A 17665-nucleotide genomic window follows, 5' to 3' on the forward strand; every position below is an offset into this window, starting at 1 on the left:
CAGAGTATGGATTTTGTTTTCAGAAACATTAGGTGCAAGAGGACTTGCAGGGTGGTCTTGGGACTCTTCCATGCACGTCATAAACCTAGCTGAGAATTTGAGGTTTATAACCTAGAGGTGGTCTCTGTGCCTTGAGTTCCCTCAGATGCCATGATCAGTGGACACAAGGAAGAAACCACAGAATCCCTAAGCTGAATTTTTATTCCAAGGTAGAAAAGATGGCAAGTGGTCTCCTTAGGGAGGAGGCCAAGTCCGCGGAGCACATTGCATGCTATACCAACAGCAATGCTAAACCTGTTGTCTTTACACTTCTGAATCACTTGAATGTTGTTCAAAATATTGTTTTGCAAGAGCAAAAAGGTCCAAAAAGTCTAATAATAATAAGATACACTTCCCCTACTCACTATTTTGCCATTTGCCAACTATAAGAATTAGAAATGGAAGAGATTTCAGCTAAGTTGGAAACTTGGAACTCGAAGTTTCTGAGTGGGCTGTAGTTTTGGCAAGAGACACTTCTTTGTCCCAAGGTTTTTATTATGCCTGATTTCTCCAATTTTTTTTTTTTTGCCAAAATTGGATGAATTTATGTTGTTTGCTCTTCAGTGAGAACTTAGATTTCCTTAAAAAAAAAAAAAAATTGGTGCCAGGGCACTGCTGAGCCATTAAGGACAGAAGGTGGGACAATAATAATAGTTTGTGGGAGGTCTGCGGCAACCCTGAGTCACAAGGCATGGTCACACACTGCCTTCCCAGGGCTTGGCAGCAACTCTGTGAGGGGCAAGGATTGGCAAGAGCGCCCCTACTTTACAGATAACTAGACTTCTTCCAGTCTGTCCTGCTCTTACACTGATCCCTCCCAACCCGTCACCTGCTTGGACAAGCCAGAACTGCAAGTCCTCCTTGATACCTCTCTCCTCCTCCCCAACCCATATCAAAGTCCTGACAATTTTATCTCAAAGGTATACCTCACATCCTCTTTATTCCACTTTCTCAACCATCTTAGTTCAAACCACTGTCCTTGCTCGTTGAACAATCCAGTGCTTCTTTCACTGGACTGAACCCACTCCTTGCTGCTCTCCACAGACCAGCAGAGTGATTGTTTCAAGATGCACATCTCTTTATGTCACCTCTCTGCTTCTTGAGTGGCTTCTTGTGCTTGAGATAAATGCATATGTGTTTAGCATGACCTACGATGCCTGTATGAGCCTAGCTCCTTTTTTCTTCTGTATCTATCTCACTATCTTTTATTCCTTCTGCTTGAGCCATCCAGGTCTCTTTTCTGTCCCTACTAAGCACCACAGCCCCTCCAGCCAGAGCAGATTCATCTGTGCTGGTTGGAACTTGGAGGCTCTTCCCACCATCTTCACCCAGGCAAGCCCTTCCTGCCTCGCAATCTCAGCCCGGTTGTCACCTCTTAATGGAGGCCTCCCAGAGAGCAGTGATTATTAGGTCAGAGCTCCCTATGAGAAGGATGTCCTCTTGATCCCATCACACATCCCAGTTGCAAGTATACATTCATTGTGGTCATCAAGCAACCATCACTTACCTTCCTCACTAGACTACAAGTTCTGTGGGGGTGGAGACAAGATGCCTCACAAACTGTCTGAACACAGAAGGTGTTCGATAAATGCATGATACGTGAATAGATATAGAATGAATAAAGAGGGAATCTGACGTTGGTAGAGATCTGCAGCTCAAGGTCACTTGGTCAAAACACTTCAGTAACCCCTCCACTCCCCGTGACAGTTTTTCCTTCTGCCTTCCCAGTGTTTGCGGCAACTTTGGATCTCGTTCTGGAGAACCTTCTCCAGCCTTATGGATATAGGTCCTGTTGAATTCAGACTTTCTTGCATCACAATTTAAAAGAGGCTCTTGCCTTACTCTTCTTAGATATTGTTTATATTTAACTGAGGGCACCAGGGTTTTAACATCAAACAGTGACACAAATCAGAGAAGCTTTAGACAACTTGTCAGGATTTTGGAGAGGTTGGGGTACCTTTCAAGCATCCCTCCAGTCATCCCATGGAGCATCTGCGTGCCTGTTCTCCTAGAAGATGGAACATGGATGCGGTGGATTCAAGATCACCAGTTGGGGGACTCAAAATACCATCTCTAGCCCTTGGAGATTTGCCTTTAGGATTTTCTTTAAAATATGTATTTCTTTTTTTTTTTTTTTAAGATTTTATTTATTTGACAGACAGAATTTACAAGTAGGCAGAGAGGCAGGCTCCCCGCTGAGCAGAGAGCCTGATGTGGGGCTCTATCCCAGGACCCTGGGATCACAACCTGAGCCGAAGGCAGAGGCTTTAACCCACTGAGCCGCCCAGGTGCCCCTCTGATTTTCGTTCACTCTGTAGCTGTTTCCAGAAGTCATCCTGGGACACCTGGCCTTCCAGCTCATTCCTGAGGGCACTGGGTGGTGAGGGCGGGGTGAATAGTTCCTGGTGACTGGCATTTTACTGTCAGAGGCTTCATTAACAATTGTTCCGATTGGCGCATTTACAACTCTGTTTCTCTGATCCATTTCCTGATTCTGTTCATCCCTCTCTGCCTGTTGGGTTTCCATATATCCTGCAAAGCTGAGCTCAGATGTCACTTCCTGACAGGTTTTTCCTGTTCTTATCACATGGAACCAATCACTCTCTCCTCAGGACTAGCTTTGAACACTCTTCAGGTTTCCATTGCCTGTCTTTATATGCTAAGTAGGTATATAAAGGGACAGCTTGTTACTATTTTAATTTGCATTTATCTGATTAACTCAATCAAGTTATCATATACTTATATACTCACTGGCCTTTTAGGATGCTATATTTTAAATTACCTATTTATATTCTTTTTCTAATATTTGGGAAAAAGTCTGGAGTGCCTGACATTTTTTGCTGATTTTCAGAATTTAGGCATTAAAAATAAAATAATTTGTCTATTATGTACCTTTAAAATATAGTCTTTCAATCCTTTGCCAGTTTTTTGTTTTTTGTTTTTTTTAACCTTGGCTCTGGTTTAATTAACTGAAGAGCAAACTTTTACTTGATGTAGTCAAATCCATTCATTTTTCCTTTTTAAAGTTCCTTTCAAGGATTTTTAAAGAAATCACTCTCCACCTCAAAAACATGAAGATAATGCCCCACATTTTTCTAATATATGTAGTATTGACTGTCATGTTTAGGTTTTATGAAAACAAAAGTTTTCTGTATGATATGAGGTAGGGATCTAATTTCATTTTTATCATCTAATGATATGATTTTATCATTTTATCATTTTATCATACAATGATCCAGGTTTCCCAACATCTTTTCCTAAGTGATTCATCCTTTTAACACAGACTTAATTCCACATTTATCATATGTGGGATGCTTTAAATACTAATGATTTTCTCATCGCTCACTAGGAGTAGGTGGCTAGAGGCTGAAATGACCCCTCTGGCTGCATCTTTTCAGATTTCTCAGCAACAACAGGAAACATAGTCGGGTTCAACCCTTTTCCTTCAGCTTTGGCAACACTTTTCTCCTGGTTTTCTTTCCTCGTCACTGGCCAGTTCTTCTCAGTCTTCCTTCTTGGTTTCCTCTTTTCTTCCTAACGTCTGAATGTCAGGATATCTTAGGGCTCACTCTTTGGTACACTTCTCTTTCTTATAGACACTCTTTTCCTAAGCAATCTCAACAACTCCTATGACTTTAAATGCTATCTATCTATACACAGAAGGCTTTCCAAACTTACATCTCTAGAAAGGATTTCTTCGTGGAACTCTACTCATAGAGCCATTATCTACGTCATGTCTCTACGTAGATGTCTACTCATCATCTCCCTCTTACCTGAACTACAGAACCCTAGTCACTCCTGATGCCCAAAGCTGCATTCACATCAGTCTTCCCATCTTAGTGAGCATCACAACCCTCCTACTATGTGCTCAATCCAAATCCTACAGGAGATACTGGATTTATCCTTTTATTCACCTCCCATATCTGACTAACTGGAAAGTTCCATTAACCCCTTTCTAGACACCTCCCATTCCATACACTTTTGCTCATCTTCACTAGTACACATCCTGGCTGAGTTACCAGCACCTCTCACCTGGGCTAGGGTAATGATCTTCTAACTCCTCTCCTCGCTTCTACTCTTGTCTCCTTAAAATCACTTCTGGAAACAGTAGCCTGTTTTTGTGCTGCATCTGTGAAATGAATAATTGCAACAGATATCAAGCTTGACACCTGCAACCCTGAAATATTTACTATCCGGTCCTTCATAAATGTTGCCCATTTCCTTGTCTGCACTGTCCATATCTCTACCTGAATTTTTTTTTCTTATTTAGATACTTTTATGTCTTTCGTCACTAGAAACTAAATTCCATAACATCAAAGACTTTGCCTTTTTTGTGGTTGTTTACTGCGTTGTCCCCATTTTTAGAAACCGCCTGGCCACACTGCTATTGCCCCCAAAATACCTGTACCAAGTAAAATGTACACAATCTGGAGTAAAACCCCAGTTAGATTTTTGGCTCTTTCTTCCTCCCATCTCACTATTGTAGATTGCACTGTTGGCCACAATTCCCCATTCCTTCTTGATCCGTGCCTCTTGTGTACCCACACTACAATGAATAGGATATATTTTCTCAATCCTTGACTTGGTTTAGCCATATGACTCCTTTTGACTAATAGAACAAGGTATAAGTAATTGTGTGCCAGCTCCAAGTCTAGGCTCTTATGTCTCCATGTGACCATGAGAAGAGCACAGGACAGCTTTCTGTCCGAGGAGGAGGATGAGGGACTCAAGGAGCAGGACTAAACTGCACCAGCCAAACCCAGTCTACATAAGCAGACCCACAGCTACTGCATACATAAGTGAGCTGTCTAAATGCTCCTCTTCGTATGCCACTGAGTGTTAAGGTAGTATGTTCTGCATCACAATTACAACTGTTAGATACCTGATACAGTGAACTTGACCAATTTACATCCACCTCTCCAAGCATCCACTTTTCCTCTGCTAAGTGGAGACTATAATTATTGTCCTAAACTTTTCATCACAACAGGTGTGAAAGCCACTTCATGAATGATGACATTCCTGGCCCATGTGAGCTCTTGCTTATTATTAATTCGAGGACAACAAAGGTTGATCTGTTCTGAAGAGTTAAATCAAGTCTAATCGAGTGGTGGGCTGAGAGTACTGGCAGTAAGTCAGGGACTGGCCCTTCTGGGATAGCTAATGTGTTTTGCCTTCATCCTGAGGCACAAGCTGCCCTGGACCACTCATGGGCTGGGCTGATAGGAACCCATCTCGGGCAATCACTCAGGAGATAGGGAGGGGCATGGCACCCTGGAAGTGGGAATAGGACGAGGGCCATGTAGGGTGTGGCAAGGGCCTTCCCAGAGATACTGCCTTGTCTGTCACATCCACCACTTAACTAATTGGACTGAGATGCAAACAACAAAGACTTTGGCATTTGATAAATTAATCAGCAAGGTCGCAAGCAAATTGCCCACTCACATCATTAATTAGACATCCTGAAAATGCAAGGGGAAGGTTTTTTTTTTTCCTAAGCGTTGATTCGGCAGCTTTTACTTTATTTATTTATTTATATTTAGTGGCTGATGGGCCACTACTTTGATCAGATGTTAGTAGGCAGAGAAGAAAACAGCTTTACTGTCAGATTCAGATCCCAGCTATTGCCGGATCCCAGAGACTGGGTGAGGCACTCTGCATTTCCCAGAAGACTCGGTACTAAGCTCAAACATAATCAAAGGATCAAATTGACATCCGTACGTGCTTCCATCCCAGAGAACCAAGAAAGCTTTTAATCCAAGCATGTCGTGTAAGGGGATAACTTTTCAATTAGCCATCTTGACCAGTCATCAAGATTTCTTCTGTACAAAAGATTTTCTCCTGAAAATAAGGGGAATGAGGTCTGAGGGCCCCGAAGCTGTTACTCTGACTTCAGGTTCCATTACGGGCCCTCCCTTCCTCCCCTGTCTTCTCATCAGAGTATGTTTTGAACAATTTCTAAAGCTTTTCATAGTCTCTGAAGAACCTCAGAGACCCCACAAGAAGAAAAGCCAATTTCTTTAAAAAAAAAAAAATGAAAGAAAGAGAGAAAGAAATCCGCAGGCTTGGCAGGTAAGGGGCTGTCTGAGAATCTTTGCTGGTCCCTTGGCCCCTGTCCATGGTGAGAGATGGAGTCACCACTTAGCAAGGCCCGGAGGCAGTGTTACAGGGCACAGGAGAGTCAAGGGGAAGTGCTGCTCCTGTGCTTTCAACTATACTCCCAGGCCTGTCATTAAATATGGCAGGCTTAGCATTTCTCACTTCAAATGAGCCCAGAAGGGTCCCTGGAGCCTCCACCCACCCCCTCTCCTACCCGCCTTCGCTCAGTGCCTTTCAACAGATGAACAGGACAAGGTCAGTGATTTCCAGCATTTCAACAGAGTCCTATTTACTTTGCAGAAAATTACAGGGGTATTTGGAGAGGCCTCGGGGGCAGTGATATCATCCAGCCCCACAGGCATTGAGGGGGCAGGCCCATTTTGGCTCCCCCGTGGCCCCTCTATCATTCCATTAGGTCTCCAAAACATCTGGCCATGCTGGTTTGTAAGGACTGAGTTTCACCAGGGAACTGCTCTCCGAAAACGGGCTGCTGGGATCTGGGGCAGAATCTGTAGCCTGTGGGCCTGGTAATGCCTGCTCATGTGGTAAGTCTCAAACTGCTTTGCCTTCCAGAAGCTTTCTCCAGTTTCTTCTCCCCAGCTCAGGCCAGATGTCCCATATAGGCATTGCCAGTGGTTTCCAGGTCCTTTCCTCATATTTGGACCTGCTGTTCAGTGATCTGTTTACTTGCCTGCCTGCCCCTGGGATTCTTAGCTACACGAGATGAAGGCTGGTGTCTTTTTCAGCTGTATCCCTGAAAGGCTTCAGGCACGAATGGGAGGTTGGCTGGTCACTGCAGTGTGGATGGAGGTATACGGGCTTTGGAGTCTGTCAGCTTGGGTTCATATTTTGGTTCCATTATTTATTAGATAAGTAACATTGAGTAATTATGTCAGCTCTATGAATTTCATTTTGGCTTTCATTATAGTAAGGATAATAGCTAACATTTAGCGTGGAAAAATGAAATTAATTCATACAACCTGCTTAGTGGGTAACAACATCATTCATAGTAGGTTCCCAAAGAATTCAACTTGATGTTCATGGCAATAATACCTTGATTTTTATGATCATATTTTGTCATACTATCTAGTAGTTAATTAAATATTTGATAACAAAGACAAGTGACATAAACCGGTTTGAGAACAAACACAGCTGACTTTTAAAATGCATAAAACATACCTGGTAGTAAAAAGTGTCTATTTGTAGTAGAAAGTGGCCCACTCCCCTACCTGCTGGTTAGTGTGTGGTGGGCTTCAGAAAGTAGGATTTCCATATGGGCTCACACCTGGTTCATAGGACTCACTGACAATTGTTCTTTTCTTTTTTTTTTTAAGTAAGTTTCATCCAAAACGGAACTCGAATTCACAACCCAGAGATCAAGAGTTGCAAATTCTACTGACAGGCTCACTGACCATTGTTCTTATCAACCATATCATCAGCAACTACTGTTATCATTGCTGTGGTGGCCATTTGGTCAGTGATTTCTAGCTTCTTGACAGAGCCCTTCCTGACTGAGGCTCTGATCCAGATGGGGTTCCTCGGCAGCCCTGGCTGCTTCTCATTCAAGAATTTCTCATTGTTCAGTTCTGAGGAAGTTCATTTTTGTTATTATTCACATGCTAGACCAACCTGTGTTGGGATGTCGTCTTCCTATAAAAACCTTCATATTCTTTGAGAAATTATTGAGTCATTTTTAAATTAACTACTGCACACACACAAAAAGAATTTCTCAATATATTAAAAGATGGAAAACAGGGGCACCTGGGTGGCTCAGTCATTAAGCATCTGCCTTCGGCTCAGGTCATGATCCCAGGGTCCTGGGATCGAGCCCTACATGAGGCTTCCAGATAGGAAGCCTGCTTCTCCTTTGCCACCCAGAGGTGTTCCCTCTCTCGCTGTCTGCCTGTCAAATAAATACATAAAATCTTAAAAAAAAAAAAAAAAAAAAGATGGAAAACACCAAAACAGGCTTACAGAAATTGTGAGCAGTTTTAAATGTTTACTTTTAATAAATTAACACTTCTGGCATGCAAAAATACAAAGCAATATAATCATGATTTACATAGAATAACTGTATAATTTATTTTAAGACATCAATTTGGAGTACACTCCAGGCCCCAGTGAGTTTTAAAATTTATTTGAGGAAATTGACTTGTATAAATCTTTTCAAGATATGCTGGTGATTATCTTTTTTTTTTTTTTTAAGTTTGTGCTCCTCCCTTTTTTTAGGGATTTTATTTATTTTTTTGAGAGACAGAGACAGCATGAACAGGGGAAGGGACAGGGGGAGGGAGAGGGACAAACAGAATCCCCACTGAGCACAGAGCCTCCAGCAATGTTAGACCCCAGGACCCCAAGATAAGGACCTGAGCCAAAATCAGGCACAAACCACTGAGCCACCAAAGCGCCCCATGGTAATTGCCTATTAGGTGTCATCTGAAGAAAAGTCTACATTTGAGGTCTTTTGTGAATCTGGGGCCTGACCCCCATGCCCCTCCCCACCACTAGGGCCTGGGTTTGATCCTCCTCCTCCCTCCATCTCTTTCTCTTTCTCTCTCTCGTTCTCTCTCTCTCTCACACACACACACACACACACACGCGTGTGCACGCGCGCACACACACGCACGCTTGTACGCGTGCGCGCGCACACACACACACACACACACACACCTCGATCTCTGGGATCACAGTTTTACCAGCTCCATCCCTGTCCCAAGCTCTCATCCTTGCTAACACAGCAAACCCGGATACAAGTTTTTCCTTTTACACGAAAGCAAATTAAACTTTCATGAAAGCCCATGAGTTCCTCTGTGTGGTTTTCCCTTTAGCTTCCCCACAGAAGACAACAGCCTCAACTAAATTAACCCTTTCCTCTGGGCTCCAGTGGGCACTGCCTCAGGTGGCTCAGGGGGCTGCCCTTGCTTTCCCTGTGGGCTCCCGCACCGAGCAGGCAGTTAGCTGGAGGTGGTGTTTGCAAAGCTAGTGTTTACTGGTTTCCACCAGAGGTTTCTTCCCAAACCATTTTCCTTGAGCAAAGAGTTCTAACTCCTTGATATCAGCTTCCTCTGCTCAGACCAACTTTCTTTCTTACAGAATCGTCTTTGGGGAGCAAATTAACTTGTTATAGACACCAAACATATGACCTAAATTCTCCCTCAGTGTCTAACATGCTGTGCTCCCCCCCCAACCCCGTGATATATGAGGTGTTGGCACTGACTGCTTTATCACTTGAAAATGCGTCCATCTTCTTGCTGCTCCCCTCCCTGCTCTGTTCCAACCTGTACTCCCTGGACATTCACTTCTCTACATTGTCCCAATACCTGGAGCTGGTCAAAAGAAGTCACCAAGAAATGCCAGAAAATGAAAAGATTTCCCAGCACTCAATATTAGAACAACAAGTAACACACCATGTCCCTGTACTAACCTGGACAGATAATAAAATTTAAAACTTGTTCATACACCAGCAAAGCCCTATGAGAGTAAGCATAGCTTAAAAACAAACCACTAGGTGGCCTGATTCCAGAACATCCTTGGGGCAAGAGGATACTTCTGGATACATGCACAGGGGAATAGCTATGGGGTATTTGGACCATTGGGGAGTGTCACAGAACACACATGGAGTCATGGGACCCCAGGAAAGCAACTACTTGAAGACACAGACAGCATGGTTGGCGTTCTGCAGCGCCCTCCCCAAAGGTGGCAGGCCTCTTTATGTTCCATTGTAGCACAGATGAGCGCAGAAGCAAGTTAGGAATGGACACAGCCAGGGACAGTGGTGGGTACAGTGAGAGCCTGTACTCTTGTTAGGTAGAGAGGAAAGTGTCCTATCCAAACGTAGGAAATCATTGACTCAAGGTGGAACCCTTAAAACATAGACTATCCTAGACTATGAGACTGAATGAGGAAAAAGACTAATATTCAACACAGAGGCAAACAAAGACGAAAATTCTGGCAGGATGAGGTTTCTTTCTTTGGTCACACCTGACAAAGAAGTTTACCAATTCCTCAATGAGGAAGAATTATGGTCAGCACTGTGAACGTGCGTGTGTGTATGTGTGCACTTGACTCTCCGTAAGTTGGCCTATCAGTCTTTCTGAATGAACATTTTCATGCCACCCAATAGAAGACCTCTTCTTGATATCATTAAGATATTTATATGGGGACCCATTAAAAATACAACCAATAAGGCAAAGATCAAATTCTTCTCAAGAATCTTAAAGTGACCCAGAAATTCCCTTCATAGGGATCTAACTTTGGGAAATAATCTAAGATGTAGAGCCCAGATAGCTGCACCAAGATCCTCAAGGTAGCTTTACAAATTAAAACTAGAAACACCCTCAATGCCCAACAATAGAGAACTTCTTGCTGCATGTATATAACAGAAACCTTCAAATGTGATGTTTCCAAAGAAAAACATGGAGAAATACTTACTATATAAAGTTAAGTGAAAAAAAGCAACATTTAAAAATATACACAATCTCACTAAGTTAGTATGTATGAAATGTGTGAAAGTGCTTTGCAAATTGCAAAGCCTCCTTCGTGTGTCAAAAATAGTTCTGGCCATGACATGGCAGTCCGAGGTCAGTTGGATGTCTGCGAAAAGGAGTGTTCATGAAAAGAAAGCCCCAGAGGACACAGAGGGAGAACTGTGTGCCATTTGTGCCCACCCATACAGTTTTTTTGTGGATCTAGCAGCCTTCTGAAAGGAGACCAAGTAAAGAACACACTCTAGAGAGGGCAAGAGAGGATGGACCTTATTCTCAGTGGACCTGAGAATGACTAATGTAGCCATAGACCTGAGGGTCATTAAGAACAGTCCATGTGGGCAGTGGAGGGGGCAGCTCTGGAAAATCAGGGGACATCTCAATAGGAAAAGGAGCTAAGAGACAGAGATGGGAACCAAATTACAGGAAAGAGACACCAGAAAAGTAGGACAAAATATTCCAAAGGCAGAATTGGACTACTTAGAATAAAATCATTATTGCTAATATCTGTGTTACATGCTATAACACCCCCCCCCACACACACACTATGTTTGCATAACATCACCCATGATGACAGAACATGCTGGAACTATGAGTTCTGAGGTTGAGATTTTTCATGAACGGCATAAGCAGTGTAACCTGGAGTCATGGTGGGTCAGTAAATCATGTGAATCCAGGTCTAGTTTCCTTGCCAGGAGGATTCACATGTGCCCTCTATCAGATGAAGGAAGGACCAAAAACTCACTGTGTTCTATGCACATTTTTACCCTGGCTACCAGGAAACACAGATAAATTTAGAACCTAGTTGCAATCCCGAGCATTGGGCTTTGCATATATTAAAATGGCAATAAGTGTTTTTTAATGACTTTCTGTCTCTCCTTAGACAATAGCTTCTTGGAAGGCAGAGACTGTCTGACTCTTCCACCCACCCCTGTTTTTTCTATATTGATAAAATGATCAATGAATGTTGAAAATTTTGATGAGTGAATGAATCTTAACCTGCATTCTCAACCCATTTTTTTCTCATCTCTTAAAATATTTGTAGTCTTCCTTTCTGGATAAACTGCATACCACATGCTTACTTTTATGATGCAAACTGCCTGAATTTCTCAAAGATAGGTGAATATAAATTATAAATGAATTGAGCACAGAAAGGAATGATGAAAGAGTGTAAGAGAGGAAGGAGGGAAGGAAGGAAGGACAGACAGATGGAAGGGGATGAGGAAGGGAGGAAGAAGATACCCAAGTTCAGACTCCCTTCAGCAATGCAACGTCTTCTTCTTTTTTTTTTTTTAAATTGATCAATACATTTATTAGCCATGGGTAGAACAGTAATGAGAAGTCCCTGGGTAAAATAAAACACTTTAAAAGTAATTGTGTTATTTTCCCCACCAGTGAAAGACTAAATTTGGGTTCTGTCTTGATATGGAGTATTGGTATCTGGGTGTCCAGCCATTTGGAGGTCATTTCAGTAGAAACTCTGTATCATCATAGATAATAGAGCTAGAAATCTTGGCTGAGCTTCTGGGGGCCACATATAAAAGCAATGCAACTTCTTAAGGGAACTGCCACCATAGGAACTAGAATATACTGTTAGCATAGCAAGGCTTGGTTTTGTTCTGGACTATGTACATTTTATGCAAAACCAAACATATGCATTGAGTAGACCAATTCATATTCATTGGAAAGGTTTGGAGAAATGCAGAAAGACACAGTAGTAATAATAGTAACAGCTATAATTTATAGCTTACCATGAGCCAGCCACTTTTATAGGGATTTTAAGTCAATAATCTTGCTCCCCAGCAAACCTGGTAAGTAGATATGAGAATCCCTGTTTTCAAGATGAGAAGCAAAGATTTGGTGACATTAATTAACTTAACAGAAATTGTAGGCCGGTTTTGAACCCCCAATGCTTTGTTCCAGCCTTCTTACCTAGATGCTTCTTTTCTCTGCAATGGAATGGCTGAGCATGAGCAGGTCATTCTTTTCCCTTCCGATACATGTTTGCCCCCACCCTTGTGGCCATCCATCAAAGATGGTGAAAGACTGTAACCTTAAGAGACAGAAATGTGGCCCTGAATCTATAGATTCAGATATAGCCAGGACCCCATGCTTCCTTCCTTCTTCCCCAACCTTCCTCCCAGAACATGGGTCTTGGTGTGCTTGTCAGGAAGATGTAAGAAGTGACCCCTGTTTTGTTTATTCTCCTCTGTTCAGTCTTGTTGATGGGGAGAGAGAAACCCCTCAGAACTGTGGATTCAAGAACTGTTGAGCTGCCCTACCTCATTGAAGCCACACAGCCCTGCTGGGTCTTGATCTCCTTTGTATTAAATTGGAAAGGTGAAATGCGAGATGTCCATAACCCTGTCAATAGTAGACACTTGGAGAATTCTAAATCATATTTACTTAGTCATGTTTTTCACAAATCACTACAGAGTTACTATGACCTCAGTCCAGTGCTAAGGTGTCCCTGTTCCTGAGATACTTAAAAGCATGTTGTAAAAACAGATACTAATACATATGTAGATGTAAATTATTTGATCCAGTTGGTCTTTTTTTTTTTTTACTCCTTATTCATCCATTTCAATAATCCAACCCACCCTGTGCAAAAAACACCACCCGTCAAAGTGATGATAGAGAAGAGAGAGCAAGTGTAACTCTAAGAATCGTCCAGGAGAGAGACCCCAAATCCAAGGAGAGAGAGAATCAGGAAGGATGGGGCAGTGAGCAAGTGCCATAGAAAGAAGGTAAATGGTCCTAGAAGGCACAGGTGAAGACAGGTGTGTTTTAGAAACAGTGACATGGAAGCAGGTGTGAATATAATTTCCAAAGATTAAAATCCTCTTGGCAAGTCACCACTATTTGTTGCTGATACAGAAGGGATGGAGCTTGGAGCTAGAGAATCCAGAAAAGCTGGGTTCCCATCCCTATTCTAAAGCTTAAGCTAAGATCCCTGAGCTCTTTAGCCTTCAATGGGATAATCTCTAAAATTAGAGGATTGAACTAGAGGCACTTCGATGGTGACATCCTTCCATATCTGTCAGGTTCTCATAGTAAATAATCTGTTAATTAAATGCAATGAATATTTATTCAGTACTTGCTATGATTCAAGCTCTGTTCTTTAACACAGATGCAGGCAGAGTACAATCAAGAGCAAACTGGTTCTCTTGAGCATCTGGAGAGTTTTGTTTTGTTTTGTTTTTTGGTTTTTTTTTTTTTTTTTTGCAACAGCTGCAATCTAAACAATATAATGTGAAGCAATTCTCTTAACAAGAAAAAAAGAAAAGAAAACTCTGAGCTTAAGAGTGAGCTAATGTCTAGAGACACCAAGGCCAAGACCAACCCAGTTAGTCGTTCTGACTCCGGGCATCTGTAGAATTCTCACCTGCATGGTCAGAGGGATCTTCATCTGCCAAATAAGGACAGACTTTCTAGGGTTATCAGGGCTGTAAAGCCAAGACACTGAGACAGCCATTTGGGGCAGAATTCTTAGGCACTTACAATGAACATTTCCGGATGTTTGTGGCTTTCATCTTGTTTTCCCCTTTTAATTTTTTTTTTTTTGACAGATAGAGATCACAAGTATGCAGAGAGACAGACAGAGACAGAGAGGAGGAAGCTCTCTGCTCCCTGCTGAGCAGAGAGCCCAATGTGAGCTCGATCCCAGGACCCCGAGATCATGACCTGAACTTAAGGCAGAGGCTTAACCCACTGAGCCACCCAGGCACCCCTCCTTTTGAGTTTTAAGTGAAAAACTTGTCAACCCATTTTCTCTTCAGTTAGGTGAATAACACAGAACCTCCTTTCAAGTTCAGCATACAGGGGTAGCTCATACGAACTACTTTGTACCTATACCAGTTCCAGTTCTCTCAAGAACTGAAAAAGAAGTGGAAGTCACCTTAACTTTGTCCTTGAAAAAGCAATGCTGAATTTCCCTATTCTTTAGGCTCAGGGATAATCATTAAATAATTATCAAAAGTGAATTATATCCAAGATACCATGCTGGGTCCTGGACATTGGGTGCATGGTCCTTGCCTTCATTAAACTTACAGGAGCAACACATACAAGGAAAATGAATCCTAAAGTTAACACCCTGAGCAAATGAGTCAGGCACTCAATGCTGGAATGTACAATTTTTTTTTAGGATAAGAATATTTTATGAAGACTGTTATATATTCCCCCAAATCAATACTCTCTTCTTCAGTGTAATAAGTATACTCAAGCACATTGCTGGCTAGCTAGACTACAATGGAACTGACATAGTGATATATGCCATCTCCAAGCTGTGCCTTAAGACAGTGGTGTACCTCCTCCACCTCCTTTCTTCTTTCTCCTCTCTGGCTGGAACTGAGACTTAGCAGTGATCCAGATTTGACTGTGCAGTTGAGGACAGTGCTCTGGTAGGTGAAGGAGCCACAAGATGGAAAGATCCTGGATCCCTGAATGACTTTGTGGAGCAAAATAGGATACTTTTCCTCAAACTGTTACACGAAAGAGAAGTAAACATCTTTGTTCTCTAAATCATGTTCTTATTGTGCTCGTTATTTCACCTTAACATTTTACTATAACTAATACAAAAAGAGAAAAATTAAGCAGTCGTCATCACAAGTAAAACTGAAAATAATAAGCTGTTATTTATTGATTTGTGGTACTCTTTCCAAAACTATAGAACTGATTTCCTTCCTTCAATTGCTAATGCTTTAATCAGAGGCTCTCAATAGAGAGTTACACAAGATCTCCAACCTCTGTAGGCCTCAATTTCCTCATTCATAAAGTGAGGTTACTATAATTATACCAACACAGCAAAATCATTATTGTGAGCAATAGCTGACATTATGTTTGTACAGTCTCTGGTACATAGAAGGTGCTTACCCGAGCTCATTTCTTTGGAGTTTTGAAGGGAAAAAATTCCACAAAAATAAATATAATTAGTTATCTAAGTCAAAATGAAACAGTGATTGTCAATGCCCAGTTTCCTCCAGCCTTTGGGAAGTTCTGTGTTAATGTCAAATACTTCTTCTCTTAAATCAATTATCTTATGATGGCTGTCACAAAACAAAGTTCCTCAGAGAAGACACACATCACAACACAAAGAACAAGCGTTCAGACCCATGTCATTGCTTAGAAGTGAGACAAAATTCAGGTGGGTGGTAAAACAATGGGATGATGTCAAGAATGAGGAGAGGTGACAATTCCCATTCGAGAAGGTACTGTTCCATTGCCAGAAGCAAAGAAGAATCATACAAATGGGAAGAAGGCACAAGAAAACTGGTTTTGGCATTTAAAAAAAACAGACCTAGATCTTACCAAAACATGGTCATGCCCAATGCTGTTGGGAAGAGAGGAGAACAGAGACACAACAAAATTATCAGGGTTGGGGAGGTGTAAGGAAAGAAGTTTCTCAGCTACAGGTCAGGAGTTGGGGATGATACTAGCCTTTTCCTTCCACAAGGGTAATTTTCTGGAATCACAGTGTAGTAGGGGTATTCTCAAACTGCCAGTGAAAAAGGAGGACCTGAAGGAGTAGCATGCCCAGTGAGTCTATGAGAACCCTAACAAATAGTGTTAACCTCACAGAGTACACACACACACACACACGCACGCACACACACAAAATACCCCAAAAAAGACAGCAATGACATTTTTTTCTATTTGTCTTAGTAATTCTATACTATTCATTACCTTTCTTTGATGAAAAATGTTCAGTGATTTCATATTCTCAAATTTCAGTGAAATGTTCAAAAGTGTTTCAGGTTTTCTCATAGACAACACTCACACAGAGAAGGCCTTCCCTTTACCTCCTCACCCCAGCCCTGCCTCCCTATGTTAATGTCTAAAGCATTTCTCATTTTATACCTTAATATTCCTGACTATCTCCCAGGCCCCATCCTGGTTCCAGAAGTGCAGAGGAACATGGATGCTTGACATGGATAATGGGTTGATAAACAATTGGGAGATGTCAAAATCAGTGAGAAATAATAGCATATATTTCTGTCTGAGGAAATAACTTTTCATGCCCAAAACAAAGTGAAATCTTACCTTTATTTGCTTAATTGACATGACTGAGCTGCTATTTTGCAAACTCCCTAATACTCTTTCTCAAGAATTATACCCAAAAGTGGAAGTCACTCACAAAATCAGAGCTATTGAAACTTAAATCCTCAAGCTTATGGAAAAGTGATCCTGAATTTTAAATTAGAATATGAACTTGTCCAGAAATGATTCCTTTATTCAAAAGCTGAATATAAAAGTATAAGTTAGAAGCATCCAAGTCTGAGAAATTATCATCAAAAACACACAAAAATGGACTGTCCAAAAAAATTGAGATTTCTACCCTTTGGGTCATTGACTTTGATTTTTTTTTATTTGTAAGATACATTTTTTTGACTTATTCTTGGAAATGTAGGTCTTTGAAGGCCAAACTATGTTTTATGTTGTATTTCATTAGTTTTAAGATGCAGAAGGAATTAAAAAATACTAAAATATGAAAACCATGTCTCTGATATTGAGGAAATAAGGTCAATAATCCACAAAAAAGCCATGGAACAGGCCATACCATTATGTTTCTAGGCCTTTATGAATGCTGATTCTTTGCTCACAGTTCCTTCCTTTTTTTGTTCACTTGGCAAACTCCTACTCACCCCTCAAGAGGCAACTCAAATGTCACCTTCTCTGCAAAAATTTCTTTCACTCTCCCACCTCAGTGCGCTCTTCCAAAGCTTGCTTTGAACCTTGTGTAGCCTCCAACATGGCCATTGGTTTACACATTGGTTCTCTCCCCAAAAGTGTAAGCCCCTTGAGCCCGAGAAATGGCCTGCTTACTTCTCTAATTCCAGTGTCAAGCACAGAGATCGCTTACAGGAGGCACTCACACCATGCTTGTTGGACTAAAGTACTAGCAACGGACTTTCATATAAATAATTTCTATGTATCTTTACAAAGCTCTGAGGTAGGAATTCCATTGCCCCTGCTTTTCATGAGGATTCTGAAGCTCAGAGAGTTGATTGATGCACCCAAGACCAGAGGCAGTAAATGACAGCCCTAGT

Source organism: Mustela nivalis (assembly GCF_964662115.1).
Source record: "Mustela nivalis genome assembly, chromosome: 2".
NCBI classification, from domain to species: domain Eukaryota; kingdom Metazoa; phylum Chordata; class Mammalia; order Carnivora; family Mustelidae; genus Mustela; species Mustela nivalis.